The 16,621-nt window shown below is 39.4% G+C and overlaps 1 pseudogene; it reads left to right on the top strand.

Annotated features, from left to right (window-relative positions):
- Nucleotides 1-1,138: 1,138 nt before the first annotated feature.
- On the top strand, nt 1,139-1,238 carry LOC114216912 (U6 spliceosomal RNA; annotated as a pseudogene).
- The last annotated feature ends 15,383 nt before the right edge of the window (nt 1,239-16,621 follow it).

The raw sequence follows: 16,621 nt of genomic DNA on the forward strand, positions 1-16,621 counted from the left end.
GTGCTTTTTTTCAGGATTGTTAATATGCTGTTTCTCCTTGAATCTATCAAATGATGACTTACAGTTTATAATATTGAATGTTATACTTGCTTCATAAAATGTACTTAGGAGCTCCTTTTTTTTTTTCCTGTGCTCTAAAACAATTTAAGTAGCATTGGAATTATATGTTCTCTAAAGGTTTTGTGGAATTCCCCTGGGAAAACATTTGAAGGAACAAAAGCAACTTTTGTATATTTTCCATTTCTTCTTTGGAAATCTATCTGCTAAGGTTTTTTTTAAATCTTTTTGATGAATTTTGGTAAATTATATTTTTCAAAATATATTTTATTCAGGTTTTCAAAATTATTTGTATAAAAACTTTAATGATTCTTTTTATTTCCTCTTGTTCTGTGAATTACCTTAACATTTGTGGTCTGAGAATTTTATAAGCTCATTTCCAAGACCTGAAAGGTTAAATTATTCCTATTTTTATTTCCAGTTCTTGAAGGAAATTTTTCCATTAAAATATTATTTTTCTGGGCTTTATTTAATTCTTGCCACAACACTCTACATGATAGATTTATCCAGATAATAATTCTATCCTCTTATGAATATTGAAATCTACTTTAACTGGATTTAAGTGAAATTCTTTCCTAGAAAAGCATCTTGATGATTATGTACTGAGTATTTTAACTGTTCAAATAAGGTCACAAGCTCCTCATAATCCTTCCTTGAGAGTACATAAGACATAGCTCATGTTATAAATAATACTTCAAGAAATTTTAAAGGATTTTATTTAACTTGAAAGACTACCAATAAAAGTTCATGAATTCAACCAACTTACAAGTTATCTGCTTGAATGGAAGGTCTTAGTCCATTAATTAAACATTCCATGAAACTTGGGATTTCATATTAATCATTCAGATTTATAATTCCCAGTGTTTAGGTCATATACTTCAATAAACACAGTTTTCTCCACTCAACTTAAATTTCTTAGGGGACAATCATAATATTTACTTGAAATATCTATTTTCCTTTATATAGCAAAGACAGAATGTGTCTCCCTACTTTAAGAACACAGAAGCAGCAGGAGTTACTGCTTTCCTCTTCAGTGTTTTAACACTTGGGCTACTTGTTTTAAAATAAATGTAGCAGATGAGTGCTCCATTCGGTAGCACATATACTAACACTGGGATGATTCAGAGAAGATTAGCATGGCCCCTGCACAAGGATGACTTCCAGAAAATGTAGCAGTTGAGAAAACGGGGGTGCTGAGAGGCTTACTATGTTTTTCTGGGACACACAGTTATTAATGGCCGAGTTGAGTCTAGAGCCCAGGTTTTTCAACTTTCTCCCTCTTAGATCTTACAGGTTAGTAGAGCAGACAGATATGTGAGGTGACTACAAGGAAGTGGTAATGAAAACCTGAACAGGGCCTGGAAGCCTGAGCAAGATTTGCAGGAGAATGGAGGGCTCCCCACTATAGGGGACCACCAGAGCAAAGACCCAAGGGGCAGAGTACCCAGGAGCAATGAACCAGGACTCAGCCAGAAGCTGGATAGCATTGTGCGAAGTAAAATAAGCCAGCACAGAAAGACAAGCACTGCATGATCTCACTTATATGTAGAATCTAAAATAGTCAAATACATGGAAGCAGACAGTAGAATGGCTGTTGCCAGGGGCGAAAGAAATGAGGAGATATTGGTCAAAGGGTACAAAGTTGCAGTTATGCAGGATGAAAGAGTACTGGAGATATAATGTACAGCGTAGCAACCATAGTTAACCATACTTTATTATACACTTGAAATTGGCTAAGATGGTAGATCTTGAATTAAATCACACCCCCTCCCCCCACACACACACAAAATGGTGACTATGTAGAGGTAATGGATAAGTTATTTAGCTCGACTGTGGTGATCTTTTCACAATGCATACTTATATCAAGACATTGAGGGACATCTGGCTGGCTCAGTCGGTAGAGCATGGGACTCTTGATCTCAGGGTTGTGAGTTCAAGCCCCATGTTGAATGCAGAGCTTTCTTAAAAAAATCAAGTTGTATGCCTTAAATATTTTTAACTTTTATATGTCAAAGATATCTCAATAAGGTTTTTAAAAGAAAGAAGTTGGATGGTAGGTATGGTTGGAGAAGAGGGTATGTGCCTGGAGCAGGAAGGAAAAACAAAGAAAAGAGATGGGGCAGAGATCATGAGAGTTATTGTTGTTGTTTTTTATGTAGGCTCTGTGCCCAGCATGGAGCCCACTGCAGGGCTTGAACTCACGACCCCGAGGTCAAGACTTGAGCTGATATCAAGAGTCAGATGCTTAACCACCTGAGCCACCCAGGTGCCCCAAAGAAATGGAGTTTTTTCTCCATGTGAAAGGAAGCTTTAGACACATCCCTCTCAGGGAATGAGCTAGAGGACTAGATCTCAGGGAGTAAAAGGAAACTAACTGTATATACTTTATAGTGTTTAAAGTTTTTATCATGTGCATTTATTACTTTGTAGAGAGAAAAAAATTCAAACAAAAATTAGTCATTAAAATCAATACAACTAAGAAAGATTCATCTGAGCAGGCAACTCCCACAAAGGAAAAAGGAAGAATCCTGTGTTTATCAGTGAGGGCAAACTTCAGTTAAAAAGGTCATATTTTTTCAACTTAAAGAGGCTGCCCTCGAAGTGTTTCTGAGAAGCAGTTTAAGTCTGAGACCCTCTGGGCTGTTTCTTCTTTTGTGTAAGGCACAGATGGAAGAAGAAGCAAGTGAGCTCAGGGAGAAACATCTTTGAGACCTGAAACAATCAATATGATTTAATAATTCCCTATTATGCAATAATTCAGGCTCCAGAGAGAGGAAGAGAGAGAGACTCAATATCCATGATGCCATATAACCTCATTCATAAATAATAAAGACAAAAACTCCTGTTAGAACAGAGTCAGCAGGGGAGAACAAGTTTAGAGGAGAAAATTGAACCAATCCACCAAGACTGTCACATTTCCTGCATTTTTGTGTATAAAGTCAGTGAATAAGACAGCTGAGAAGGCTTTACCCCAAGTGGCTGGAAAGGTTCTGGGTCCAGGATGCTTACAATGAAACACACGTACCCCAAATCCAGCTGATAATAGAGATTTCGTGATTTTTCGTCTCCATGTAATGGACAGACTGGATTTTAATTATGTCTGAGTTCTCATGATGATTCTGTGGAAAAGGATCACAAAGTAAAATAAGCCACCTCTACACACAACTATTGCAAAAATCAATATAACTCAACTTTTCTCTCTGGACTTATCAGCATGAAGATGGCCCTTCTTTACTGAAGCATTAGTTCAATTGATACCAGAAATTTTACTTTAAAAACCAGCTAGCGCTCATTTTTGTGTTTTTTCCCCATAGCATTTGCTGTCTTTTAAATGAGTTCAGCAAGCTGCCTGCCGGTTCCTCATGTTAATCCTTTCAAGCATTTAAGATGTTGCCAGAGCATGTATTGATATTATAAAATCATTAAGTAACAGATTTTCAGTAATTAATTCCTAGGAAGGAAGGAAGGGAGGAAGGGAGGGAGGGAGGGAGGGAGGGAGGGAGAAAGGAAAAAAAAAAGGAGGGAAAAAGAATGAACGAACCAACCACAAATCCTACAGAATGCCCTCCATTCTTATTTTTTTGTTTGTTTCTTCTTTTATTTTCCCATCCTGGTAACATTTGTTAAGAAAGTGGTAATACATTTTAAAGGCTATTATGTCTTAATATCACCTTATAATAATACCTCTTCATAAAGGCTTCCATTTCAACTCAGGAATTTAAAGGTCAGATCAATATCCACAGCAGCAAAATGACAGAGGTGCTTTCAAAAGAACCAGGAACTACTTCTTTAGTGTGCTGGCTGAAGTTTTCTGAGCATATTGATCAGGGATAAAAAGTAATGACAGGAATTAATATTGACTTTCTCCACATTTTGTGGAAGATCAGAAATGATAAAAAGTCAGCGATTATTTTAGCTTTATGGTTAAATTTTCTGTGGTCTGTTTGTTAAGGAGATCATAGTGACTGTTTTCTTTTATCACCCAATCAAAGCAAGAAGCAGAGGAAATATTTTAAAAATCCTCCTTTGGAAGAATGTATTGAAAAGAAGAAGCTAATGAAAAAAATAAGGACTAAAAACAACCTATAATTGTTAGCTATAGATGTCCTGATGGCCAGGTTGGTGAGTTTCCTCATTTGATTTTACCCCCTAAATCAGTATCTTTCCCAAACTATGGAAAATTGAAAGTGTAGGAAATAAATGATGGGGGTAGAGTTTGTTGTTGTTTTGTTTTGCATTTAAATTTAAGTAGTCAGATAGCCTTACTTAAATACTGACTCGCTCTTTTGAATGCAAAAACAAGACAATATTATATTTAAATGTTAATTTCATCCTCTGAACTATGTCATTTTTATGAATAATTCTTTGCCCTCATTTTTAGGAGTTTAGGGATTTGCTCCGAGATTTACATTTGTAACTTTTTCCATTTATCAATAGCTTACATTATTTTAAATTATTTGTATCTCTTTGTGAGAACCTGACAAATCTTATGTTTACAGGTGACTCTTATTCAATAATGGCAAAAATTGAAATTTTTCCCCCAAGAGAGTTGTAATTAATTTCATGAGTGTTTCCAGCTCACTTCCCTGCATCTCAGTAAACTCATCCATAAAATAAAAAGATTTGGATGGATAATTTTTAAGGATAATTCTGCTCCTAAAACATCTATCTTTCTTACATTTATATAGTTTAAGTGGACTATTTGTCTTCCCTTTAAGTTGGTGGCCTACTTCAGTCGGCACCTGCAGCAAGATTTCCTTTCAACATTTATGATGTTTCACTCTCGATTTCCTGTAATTATAGTCCCACATTTCATTTAATTTCTTTTTGATTTAGATATAATTGACACATAACATTACAGTAGTCTTACATGTAGGACATAGTAATTTGATATGTATGTATATTGCAAAATGATCACCGTAATACATCATCAACATCCATCACCATACATACTTTTTGTGTGATGAGAACTTCTAAGATCTACTTTCTTAACAACTTTAAAATATACTATACAGTATTATTACCTATAGTCCCACATTTTAAATGACATTATCTATTTTCATCCCTTTGGCCACAGAGGATATCTCCTTTTAATGATCCATTAAACCACTGGTGAATTTTAATGATCCAAAGTGTCTCTCTCTCCCTCTCTCCCCAGTGAAGCAAGGCTTATTTACTCAGTTCTAACATCTATCAAAAAAGTACCATCTTTGCTTCAGAAAGTCCAGAGTAGAGTAGCCCAAGTGTTAACAGTGATATAGAGATGACTGTCACGTAAACACAAGCAACAACGTTTAGGAATCTGTGTGGAAAGATGGTTTGCGAGTAGTTAAATTTGGTAATTTGTTTAAGGTTCAATAATTAAAGTTGATAATCCCAGGAAGAGTACACAAGTTGTGAGCACAACCATTCAAAACTAACAGTGTGATACTGAGCAGGAACCTCATTACACGGAGTCAACTGCATTTGGTGTACCCCTCTTTAGTTCCCATTTCCACAGCCAGAGCCCTCAGGGACCTTTAAGTTACTTCTTAACCAATATGAAGCCAGTTACATTAGAAGCAGGAGGCAACACTGAAACTCAGATGTAGGGAAATTAGGAGGAAGAATTACATTACACAACCCAGACTAATACTTTACTTCCAAAATGTGGCATGACAAATAGTGTAGTCTGCCCCCCAATATCTGTTCTCCCTTTACTTCATGGTAATTGAGATAAATAACCAAAAATGGAAACCTCCCTTTTTTTTGCTGGGCAAATGGTTTAGGACATCAAAACTGCACTTCCCGGTCTCCCGTGTGGTTTGGGGTGGTCATATGCTTATGATGATGTTTTGCCAATGATATGTAAGTGGAAGTTTCCTCTGACAGCTTCTCTAATATTCCTTATGAACGAGCTCAGGCACACCTGTTGCTGTGCTTCATCCCTTCCTCCTTTCTGCTTCCTCGAACACAGATGTGATGTCTGTACCTGAAGAGAAGGGCACACACACGTGAAGGTAACCTGGTGAGCTGGGGTAAGTCCCTGATCGGTGGGTACATTATGGATCAGTGCTGCCTTACCAACCCTGCATTGCGCACCTCTGAACTTTACATGAAAGAAATATTCTATCTCATTTAAGCCATTGGAATTCCAGGACCTTAACATGTAGTGAAATCCCATCTCAACAAATATGGGTGGTGAGTCAAAATACAAGGCAATTTTATAAAAGGCTTATATAAAGCTGGCGTGACAGATCCAAAATTGGGCTCAGAAAATAACTAGAAAGACTCTAAGTTGTTCCTCATCTTCATGATTGAGAGCCAGAAGCTCAATTGTCATCCCACAAACCATCCCTGTGGTCTTAATTGAGGGCAAAATCCTGTTCTGGATGATCATACATCTGACTTAATTTATTAATTCCTACAAACTTCTGGGAACTTTTGGCAGAATATCCTGAGAGCTAAGACTAAGGCCCCAGAGCTGCCAAAATAAATAATTCTAATCAAAATAAACTTCTTCATGGTTACCTGAGAAACTATTTCTTTTCCAGGTGACTCTATCTATGAATAAAACACCTGTGAAAGACTGCTCCTCCTGGATATGGGGGTAAAAATTTGAGTAATGTATTTGATTAAATTATTCCAATTCAGTGTTCCATTGACTAAATGTTGGCAGTAGATATTCTGCCATAGTCTTAGGGTGAAAATTCAGATGATGATGGAATTTTCCAACACTTCTGTATCAACTTGGATCTGTCCAACTCTTACCATTGGACATTGTTTTCCATTTCCTAAATGGACCAGAGATCTCCATCATTTATATAGATTTCCTTTATTCACCCAAGGAACTCTGACAAAACAAAAATAGTTTACAAACATTTAAAGTCTCTCTTCCTTTAGAAGAGAGGGAGAAGGGCCGGCTCCCTTCCCCAGCCCCCTATTGTCATCTCTCAGGTTGATAGTAAAAGGAAGCTTCCTTGAATAGTTCAGGATATCCTTTCTTCTAGTTTTTTGTTCTTGCATGTCCTAGCTCAGGGTTGCCTGTATAAATCACACTTTGCACCAACACGTAATTAATCGAGATGCCTTCTTATATCTCCTTTTAAGCAACATCATCTCATTTCTGGCCTTGTAGTCACTGAGTATTTTTTCATTTTTATATAACACACTAATGATATTGTCCATTTCTAGTTTCAATAACTTACTTGCCTTTACTTGGCATTAGTTTATTATTTGGCTGCACTATGTACCATTGCTAGTGGGAAGGCAAAATGGTGCAGCCACTGGGGGAAACAATTTCGTAGTTCCTCAGAAATTTAAACACGGAGCACCATATGCCCCAACAATCCGACTCCTAGGTGTTACTGAAGAGAAATGAAATCATGTCCACACAATCCCGTACGTGAGGGATTATAGCAGCAGTATTCGTAGTAGCCAAAAAGTGTAAACAACTGAAATTTCCATCAACTGATAAATGGATAAACATTGTACACTGTGTATTCCTACAGTGGAATATGATTTAGCTATACAAAGGAATCAAATACTGACACAGGCTACAACATAGATGAACACAGAATACATCATGCTAAGTAAAAGAAGCCAGATACAAAAGGTCATATGTTGTGATTCTATTTTTTTTTTAAGATTTTATTTATTTATTTTGACAGAGAGCGGGAACACAAGCAGGGGGAGTGGGAGAGGGAGAAGCAGGCTCTCTGCTCAGCAGAGATGCGGGGCTCCATCCCACGACCCTAGGACCATGACCCGAGCCGAAGGCAGACGCTTAACGACTGAGCCACCCAGGCGCCCCAGTTGTGATTCTATTTTTCTGAAATGTCCAGAATAGGCAAATCTATAGCAACAGAAAATAGAATAGTGGTTTGCCAGGGGCTCGGGAAGGGAGGAGAATGTGAACTTACAGAAACAGAATTTCTTTTTAAGGTTGTGATAATGTTCTGTTTTTAGATAGTGGTGATGGTCATACAGCTTTGTAAATGTATTAAAAACCACTGAACTGTAAATTTTAAAAAATAAACTAATATATATTATATATGTAAACTTGCCATCTCACTAACTAGAGACATTCAATCTGAGAAGGATATGAGATGAGGGATTGGAAAAGAAAAATAATCTGATAGATAGCGGATCATGTCATCCCAAGCAGAAAGGAAAGGAAACTTTCCCAGTTCTCATTTTCTTCCTTCTCAAGCCCTGTTCTTCCTGAAGCTGCAGTGGGAAAGAGGAAGCAGTATGTGTGTGATAAGAATGAGAATGTAGGTGACAATCCCTGCTTAAACCTAGATCTGTCACTGGAGTAGAAAAATTCAGGATAATCACTCCAGGCTGGTTAGGGAAAGTTACGGGAGGAGGATTGGTATTTGCCAGCTGGTATTAATAACGTGCTAAGGCTCACAGGACAGGTTAACCCACACACATCTCATCCCACTCTACCCAAACCAAAGCTTGCTAGATGACAGTCAAAACCATTCCGTGTGCATCCCTCTTGTTCTGGTGACCCCTACAGCTGCACCCCTTGAGCTAGACTTGCACATGCCCTTCGGTTTTGTGCTCTGAGGTTAAAAGACAAGAGACCTTCTTACTTTCTGGCCAGCCGTGCGGGGCGGATTGGCACGATTCCAGACAGCAACCAGTTGCATGCTGCACTTAGGAGCAAGAGCCCGTTCCTTTGTGTCCGATAGACATAATGGCCTTACAGGGGGAGGAAATGGAGCCAGGGACCAGGAGTCAGCTGACTGTGCTCAGCGCCGAGATGCCGGTGGCTAACCCTGCCGCCCGCTGGATGCCTGGGCCAGACCCATCACCTCTGTCATTTCCACTGCCACTCCCACTCCCTCAGCAAGTGGCTGGAAATCTTCCCAGCCCACTTGCTAGCTGCCCCCAATGCCGCATCTGTGGAGATGCTGAGTTCTTTCTATTTAGGCAGTGACGTGGGAGCAACCTCTTTCCTCCTCTCCACTTTGCAGATCTAGGGCAGAGGTGGACGGTTTCCATCCTGCACTTCACAGCTTGGCAACCTGGCCTCTGAGACAAGGAGTCCGAATTCTGCCTCCCTTGGGCAATTTACGTGACTGACCTTTTTGAACGTCAGATCCCGTCTGTGTAAAATGGTAATAATAATACCTAATTCAAAAAGCGGTTTGGGTCAAAGAAAGACAACTGAGTTTCTGGCACAGTGCTGGCTCACTGTCTATTTACAATAAATTGTTGCCATTATTATTGATGTTCTTGTTTGTATTTTTAACTACAGGGTCTTGAAGATGAAGGCAGGCAAACCCACTAAAAATCTGTTCTTGAAAGAATCAATTTGTAGAATAACCAAAATTTATAAACTGTTGTTTTTACCAGTTTTAATAAAAATATTTGATTTTGATTGCATATACTCAAATATATTCTTTTGTATATTGGTTAAACTAAACTTGGCTGGCCACCTGATAAAATAATCCTAACTGAATGCTAAAATGGTAACAAATCCCGAATTCCGTGAAAGTACCCATATGAACCACTTTTTCCATCAACAATTTTGGCATTCAGTATGTGACTTTTTCGAAAATTTAAGCACATTTAGTATTATTTTGCCAATTCCTCAAATGGCATGTCAACCTTAATTTACATTTTTAGCAAGTGATTTTTAGTTTGACTAATTTAAATTTTAAAACACAGAAAATTCTAAGTTTAATTAAAATTGATTTCCAATTAGAATTAAGTTGAATTTTCATTAAATTAAAATTTTAAATTCAATTTAAAGATCATATGAAATAAATCAGAATTAGCCAAGAGTCCTATCAGAGATAAAATGCTGACATTTTGGTTTCTAACAAGAATTTCAGAAACAGAGGGGGGCCTGGCTGGCTCAGTCGTTAAGCATCTGCCTTCGGCTCAGGTCATGATCCCAGGGTCCTGGGATCGAGCCCCATGTCGGGCTCCCTGCTTAGCCGGAAGCCTGCTTCTCCCTCTCCCACGCCCCCTGCTTGTGTTCCCTCTCTCGCTCTCTCTGTCAAATAAGTAAGTAAAATCTTAAAAAAAAAAAAAAAAAGAATTTCAGAAACAGAAAGTTGGGTAGCAGTTTGCAGAAAGTTTCAATTTAAAAATATGAAACTTCACAAATCAGCAGGAAAGAAGCAAGGATATTTAGAAGGGAACATTTTAATGGATTGGATGATTTGTGATTAATTTGATATTTAAATTAATTTGATATTTAATCATGGTGTAAAATTATAAAGGAAAGGTAAGAAAATGAGGTAGAAATCTGAAGAATATTAAAATTTAGATATTAAAATGTTAGCAAACTGAAAATGATATTTTAAATTTTCTACAATTTTAATTCCCGTGTCGTTAACATACAAGCGTTACATTAGTTTCAGGTGTACAAGATAGTAATTCAACAAGATGTTTAAAATTTTGAAACAAAAATCAGTATAAACTGAAATTTTTCCACTTGAAATGCTAAATGTTAACTGTGTTCAGAAAAATATATTTAATCATCATAACTATATTTGGACATTTTTCTAAAAGTTGTTAAGGCATTCCTGGGGCACCTGGGTGGCTCAGCTGGTTGAGTGTCTGACTCTTGATTTCAGCTCAGGTCATGATCTCAGGGTTGTGAGATCAGGCACAGAGTCTGCTTGAGAGTCCCTCTTCCTGTCCCTCAGCCCCTCCCCACGCTTATGCGCTCTCTCTCTCTCTCTCTCTCCCCCTCTCTAAAAAAAAAAAAAAAAAAAGTTGTTAAACCATTCCTTTTAAAACTGTTACTTCTCAGCATACTCATCTAGGACCCCTGTAAGGAAAGGAAAATCAGTAATTTAAATGCCTTTAAATTCTGACTCTTTCTGAATGAAAGCATCCTGAGGGTCCTTCTAAAATAACAAGACTATTCAGAGCCTGCCGGACTGCAGGAAATTATACCCACTCCTCCCAGCCTCCTGATGGAATGCCTCTTTGTGTCCCTTGCCTCTGCCACATTGTCCCCAGGGGCTGGAATTCCTCCTCCACTTCCAGGAAATCGGCCTAACATTAAGAAGGAAGGCTCTGGGTCTGAACCTAGTTTGGCCTTCACTCCCCAGCTGCTAGCTGGGAAATGAGGAAAGAATTGAGTTGTCAAATGATCGAACTGACAGAGAACTGAATTTACTGATTTACAAAAAAAATAATAAAATCAATAAAATTAAATAAAATGATTTTGCCATGTTTCTTTTTTTTTAAGATTTTATTTATTCAGTGCTCGCTTCGGCAGCACATATACTGAAGATTTTATTTATTCATTTGAGAGAGACAGAGAGAGAGAGAGCACAAGCAGGGGGGAAAGGCAGAAGGAGAAGCAGACTCCCGTTGAGCCAGAGTCCAAAGTGGGACTCGAAGTGGGGCTCCAGGTGGGGCTCAAGCCCCAGAGATCAAGGCAAACACTTAACTATCTGAGCCCCCCAGGAACCCCTGATTTCACCATGTTTAAAAGCAATGGCTTAACAACTTTTAGAAAAATGTGCAGATAGAGTTACTAATGACTTAAATATACTTTTCTGAATATGGTGCAGTGTCCTTCCCATGAGAGAGCTCTGTGTGGTGAGCAGGCCTGGCCTGTCGTCTGGATTCCACACATCTAAGAGTGAAAGGCAGAAGCTGAAACACAAAAATCAGAATCACAGAACCCCTAGCAAGGGAGCGCGTGGTTGGAGAAACTGGAAAGGTGTGACAGGAGCTGGGAATGGAAGGAGGCGAAAGGCAGTGACCCGAAGCTAAACAAGGTCAGTGAAATAGGATGAAATTGGAGTTTGCATGAACTTCAGGACTGGGTGTGTGAATCCCCAGCAGTAGGGGGTTTTTTGCAGGGGATTGGCTTGGTTTAAAGATAGGTGAGTAGAATTCATGTGTTTTCTGTAGCCCAACAGTGAGACTTTCTCCCCATTCATTCACGCAGCTGCCGGGCAGTCCTACTGGGATCTCATTTCCCCTTTATGAGTGCCTTTGACGTTCACCTAGAGGAGAGGCGACAGAAGCATGCATTCTGGGATCTGGAATCAGAATAGTCTGGGACTCCCCAGAGGCATTTACTGCTCATGAAACTTTGCAAAATTTACCTAACTTTCCCCATGGTAGGCAACTGAAATCCAGAGATAATTATACCAACTTCATAAGAGTTACTGAGATGACTATGCAAAATCAGATAGGCAAAGTGCTAGGAACAAGGCTTGTTAAGTAGCAGATGCTTAATAATAATGGTAGCAACCCTCTTGCCTATAAAAACCACCCCCCCTCCCTGGGATGATTTTCTTTCTTACCCTTGGTGTATCCGAACTGGCCACACTTCCTTTAAGAAACCTGATCTCAGACTAAGAAGTGAAACACTGGGGTTGCGTTATGCACGTTGTACATAATTGAGTGCTTGTGGTTTGCTGCTTTATCTGAGTCATTTGAACTTGTGTATTCCACCACTGACTTTCTTACACACAGATACAATTAAGCTTTAACATTTCCTTACTTCTTCTGACAACATAAAAACTGGCTTATGGGTCATTTCTTTTTATTTTTTAAAGATTTTATTTATTTGAGAGAATGAGAGAGAGAGAGAGAGAGAGAGAGCAGCAGGGCTCGATCCCAAGACTCCAGGATCATGACCTGAGTCGAAGGCAGACGCTTAACGACTGAGCGACCCAGGCGCCCCTTATGGGCCATTTCTTATAATTGCTCCAATGTTACTATGTCTTATGATTTATAATTACTAACAATGGCAAATTCTTAGTTGGGAGCACATTTAAAAAATAATAATAAATCGCTGCCAAGTGCCCAGGCGGTGGATTTTGCTAAGTCAGTTGCATTTCTGAAATATACAGTGCCAGAGATGAGATCTTTGATGAAACCATTATGAATTTAATAGCTACTCTGATAGGAGTTTGTCAAGAATTATTCTCTAAAAAATTCTCTGGAAGTTTCTCTCCCTTATGTCTTTTCAGCCTTTGGTTTCGGTACTTAGCTATGATCTCTAACCTAGAAACTGGGACTCCTTGGGAAAGCTCCTCGGTCCTTATTGCATGTGTGTGATTGTTTGCCAGTGCAACAGCAATACCCCAGGCCCTACCATGCCCAAGGCGAACTGTGTTGAGTAATGTGTACCAAAGGCTGTGATCATGACACTCCTCTCAGAGTAATGTGGTTCCTCAATCTAAACCCTATACAAGAGATTTCCTAATATCTAGGACCTCCATGAAGTGAGTCTAGAGAATGGTATAACTTTTGGGAACATCTGCTTAGAGAATGAAGGGATCAGAATGCTTACTCTTTCAGAATACTGAGAACCTAGACATGGGTGTATTTGACATGCCATGTGCAAACTGTTAAGGGAAAAGCCTTTTCCTGTGGTTTGGTTTTTTTTTTTTTTTTGATTTACAGATTTTATTTTTTAAAATTTATTATGTTATGTTAGTCACCATACAATACATCATTAGTTTTTGACGTAGTGATCCACGATTCATTGTTTTCATATAACACCCAGTGGTCCATGCAGTACGTGCCCTCCTTAATACCCATCACCAGGCTAACCCACCCTCCCCACCAAACCCTCAGTTTGTTTCTTGGAGTCCACAGTCTCTAATGGCTTATCTCACCCTCCGATTCCCCACCCCTTCATTTTTCCCTTCCTTCTCCTAGTGTCCTGCATGCTATTCCTTATGTTCAGTGAATCATATGAATTCAGTGAATCACATGAAATCAGTGAAACCATATGATAATTGACTTTCTCTGCTTGACTTATTCACTTAGCATAATCTCCTCCAGTCCCATCCATGTTGATGCAAAAGTTGGGTATTCATCCTTTCTGATAGCTGAGTAATATTCCATTGTATATATGGACCACATCTTCTTTATCCATTCGTCTGTTGAAGGACATCTTGGCTGTTCCCACAGTTTGGCTGTTGCGGACATTGCTGCTAAGAACATTGGGGTGCATATGGCTCTTCTTTTCACTACATCTGTGCCTTTGGGGTGAATACCCAGGAGTGCAATTGCTGGGTCATAGGGTAGCTCTATTTTTAAATTTTTGAGGAATCTCCACACTGTTTTCCAAAGTGGCTGTACCAACTTGCATCCCCACCAACAGTGTAAGAGGGTTCCCCTTTCTCCACAACCTCTCCAACATTTGGTGTTTCTTTCCCTGTCCATTTTTGCCATTCTAACTGGTGTAAGGTGGTATCTCAATGTGGTTTTGATTTGAATTTCCCTGATGGCTAATGATGATGAACATTTTTTCATGTGTCTGTAGGCCATTTGTATGTCTTCTTAGGAGAAGTGTCTGTTCATGTCTTCTGCCCACTTTTTGACTTGATTATTTGTTTTTTGGGTGTTGAGTTTGAGAAATTCTTTATAGATCTTGGATATAAGCCCTTTGTCTGTAGTGTCATGTGCAAATATCTTCTCCCATTCTGTGGGTTGCCTCTTTGTTTTGTTGACTGTTTCCTTTGCTGTGCAGATTTTTATCTTGATGAAGTCCCCAAAGTTCATTTTTGCTTTTGTTTCACTAGCCTTTGGAGATGTATCTTGAAAAATGTTGCTGTGGCCAATGTCGAAGAGGTTACTGCCTATGTTCCCCTCTAGGATTTTGATGGATTCCTGTCTCACATTGAGGTCTTTCATCCATTTTGAGTTTATCTTTGTGAATGGTGTTAGAGAATGGTTTCATTCTTCTATATATAGCTGTCCAATTTTCCCAGCACCATTTATTGAAGAGACTGTCTTTTTTTCCATTGCATATTTTTTCCTGCTTTGTCGAAGATTATTTGACCATAGAGTTGAGGGTCCATATCTGGGCTCTCTATTCTGTTCCATTGGGCTATATGCCTGTTTTCGTGCCAGTACCATGCTGTCTTGGTGATCACAGCTTTGTGGTTTAAAAAAAGAAAAAAAGAAGCTAGAGAGAGTGCCTTCCCACCAGGGATCAAGGAGTCAGGAGCCGGGAGAGAACAGCAGCGGGTGACCAACATTTTCCCCACTCATACTTCACTGTGTGCTTCCCTGTCCCAACCCTTGCTTGGTTGTTTTCTGCACCATCCTCTGGGGGGTAATGTGGTTCCTCAATCTAAATATTAACACAGAGGAGAAAGAAGCAGTCCAAGAGCTCCTCTTTTGGCTACTCTCATTTTCCAAAGTAAAGAGAACATAATTTTCTGAATATATGAATACTTTTGGGAATTATTTCTAAGGAACTGGCTTCCAAAATAGATTGGAACTAGCTGGTTAACACGAGATGTTAAATATCATTTTCCCAAGGGAGAACGCAGGAACACTGAACTTACCTTTGCTTACCCCTTAACACTCACAGCAAAGGCATCCATTCCAATAGTTTAAGTTCAAAAGTGTGGCATGATAGTAACTCAAACATTCAGTCTTGTTTCTTTTTTCTTTTTTCTTTTTCTCTTTTTGAATTTTTGGAATAAATGCAAAGTCAGAATGTGAAGATAATAAAAGGATCTGCTGGAAAATTCAACAGCACTTACTGAATACCAATGATACTCTGTAAGTATTCAGCACTTTATATCTAATGGCAAAGTGCTTGCTTTTAGATATCATGACATAAATGTGTCATATTTTTCAGTTAGCCTAACAGATCAGAGAAGCATTTCCAAATTAAAGATGTAAAAATGACAATTCATAAGAAACACTGTTAGGCCACACTGTATCTCTTTGGCGGTTGTTACAAGGATACTTCTTGCTTCAGTCTTGCATAATATCAACAGCACCAGGAGTAAAGAAAGAAACCAGGGCTTCAAGTCTGTGAGCCCCCATCCATAATGCCCTCCCTGGTCAGTATAGCCACGAACCCCACCCCACCACCACCACCCCTCCCCCCCCCGGAATTAAAAGTTATTTTGCATACTTCCAGCTAATTGACTGACAGCTAAATAAGATTTAGACCCTGAAAGCCACAGCAGCTTGGAGCTATTTTACCACACATTGCACGGGACGGAAGTATCACAAAGTGTCCTATTTGCATACCTTGAAGTCGAATAAAAGAAGGTCAGGATGGACAGAGAGACAAGCGTTAAAAAAAAATGATCCCTTCAGTTATTTGCTTAGTTTCTAATGCATGTTAATCTCCCTCTGTTGTATCTGTAGGTGTGGGAGGTCTATGCCCAGAGCCAACAGGCAGCGCTTTGTGAGAGGCACGGCCCTGCTGTGTCAGCAATGGGGGCGGGTTCTGCCTCGCTGGCCTGGCTGGCTCGGCAGCTCTGGGGTGCGGGCGGGACTGGCTCCTGTTCCGATCAGGCCACTTCGCAGCCTTGCTATTGGCCTACGGAGCAACTTGCTGCTGCCACGGGGCAAGCCGGGTTCCTGCTGGCTGGCCGGTACCTGGTGCTGGGAATCCTCCATTCACTATCCGACTCAGTCACCATCACACCACTTCTACTATCTGGCATGGCAGGCACCCAGACACCTCAGCACATTCCAGGAGAAAAAAAATAAGTCTGAACGATCATGGGGGATTTTTTTGTATAGCTCTCATGCCCATCTGCTGAAGGCCTTAGTATTTGCACAGTCAGGGAGAAAGAGAGAGAGCAAATCACCTTCCCTTTAGAAT

The sequence above is a fragment of the Eumetopias jubatus genome, unplaced genomic scaffold, assembly GCF_037043125.1.
Source record: "Eumetopias jubatus isolate StellerSeaLion01/CBP00866 unplaced genomic scaffold, mEumJub1_p1.0 scaffold_4, whole genome shotgun sequence".
Classification (NCBI taxonomy): Eukaryota; Metazoa; Chordata; class Mammalia; order Carnivora; family Otariidae; genus Eumetopias; species Eumetopias jubatus.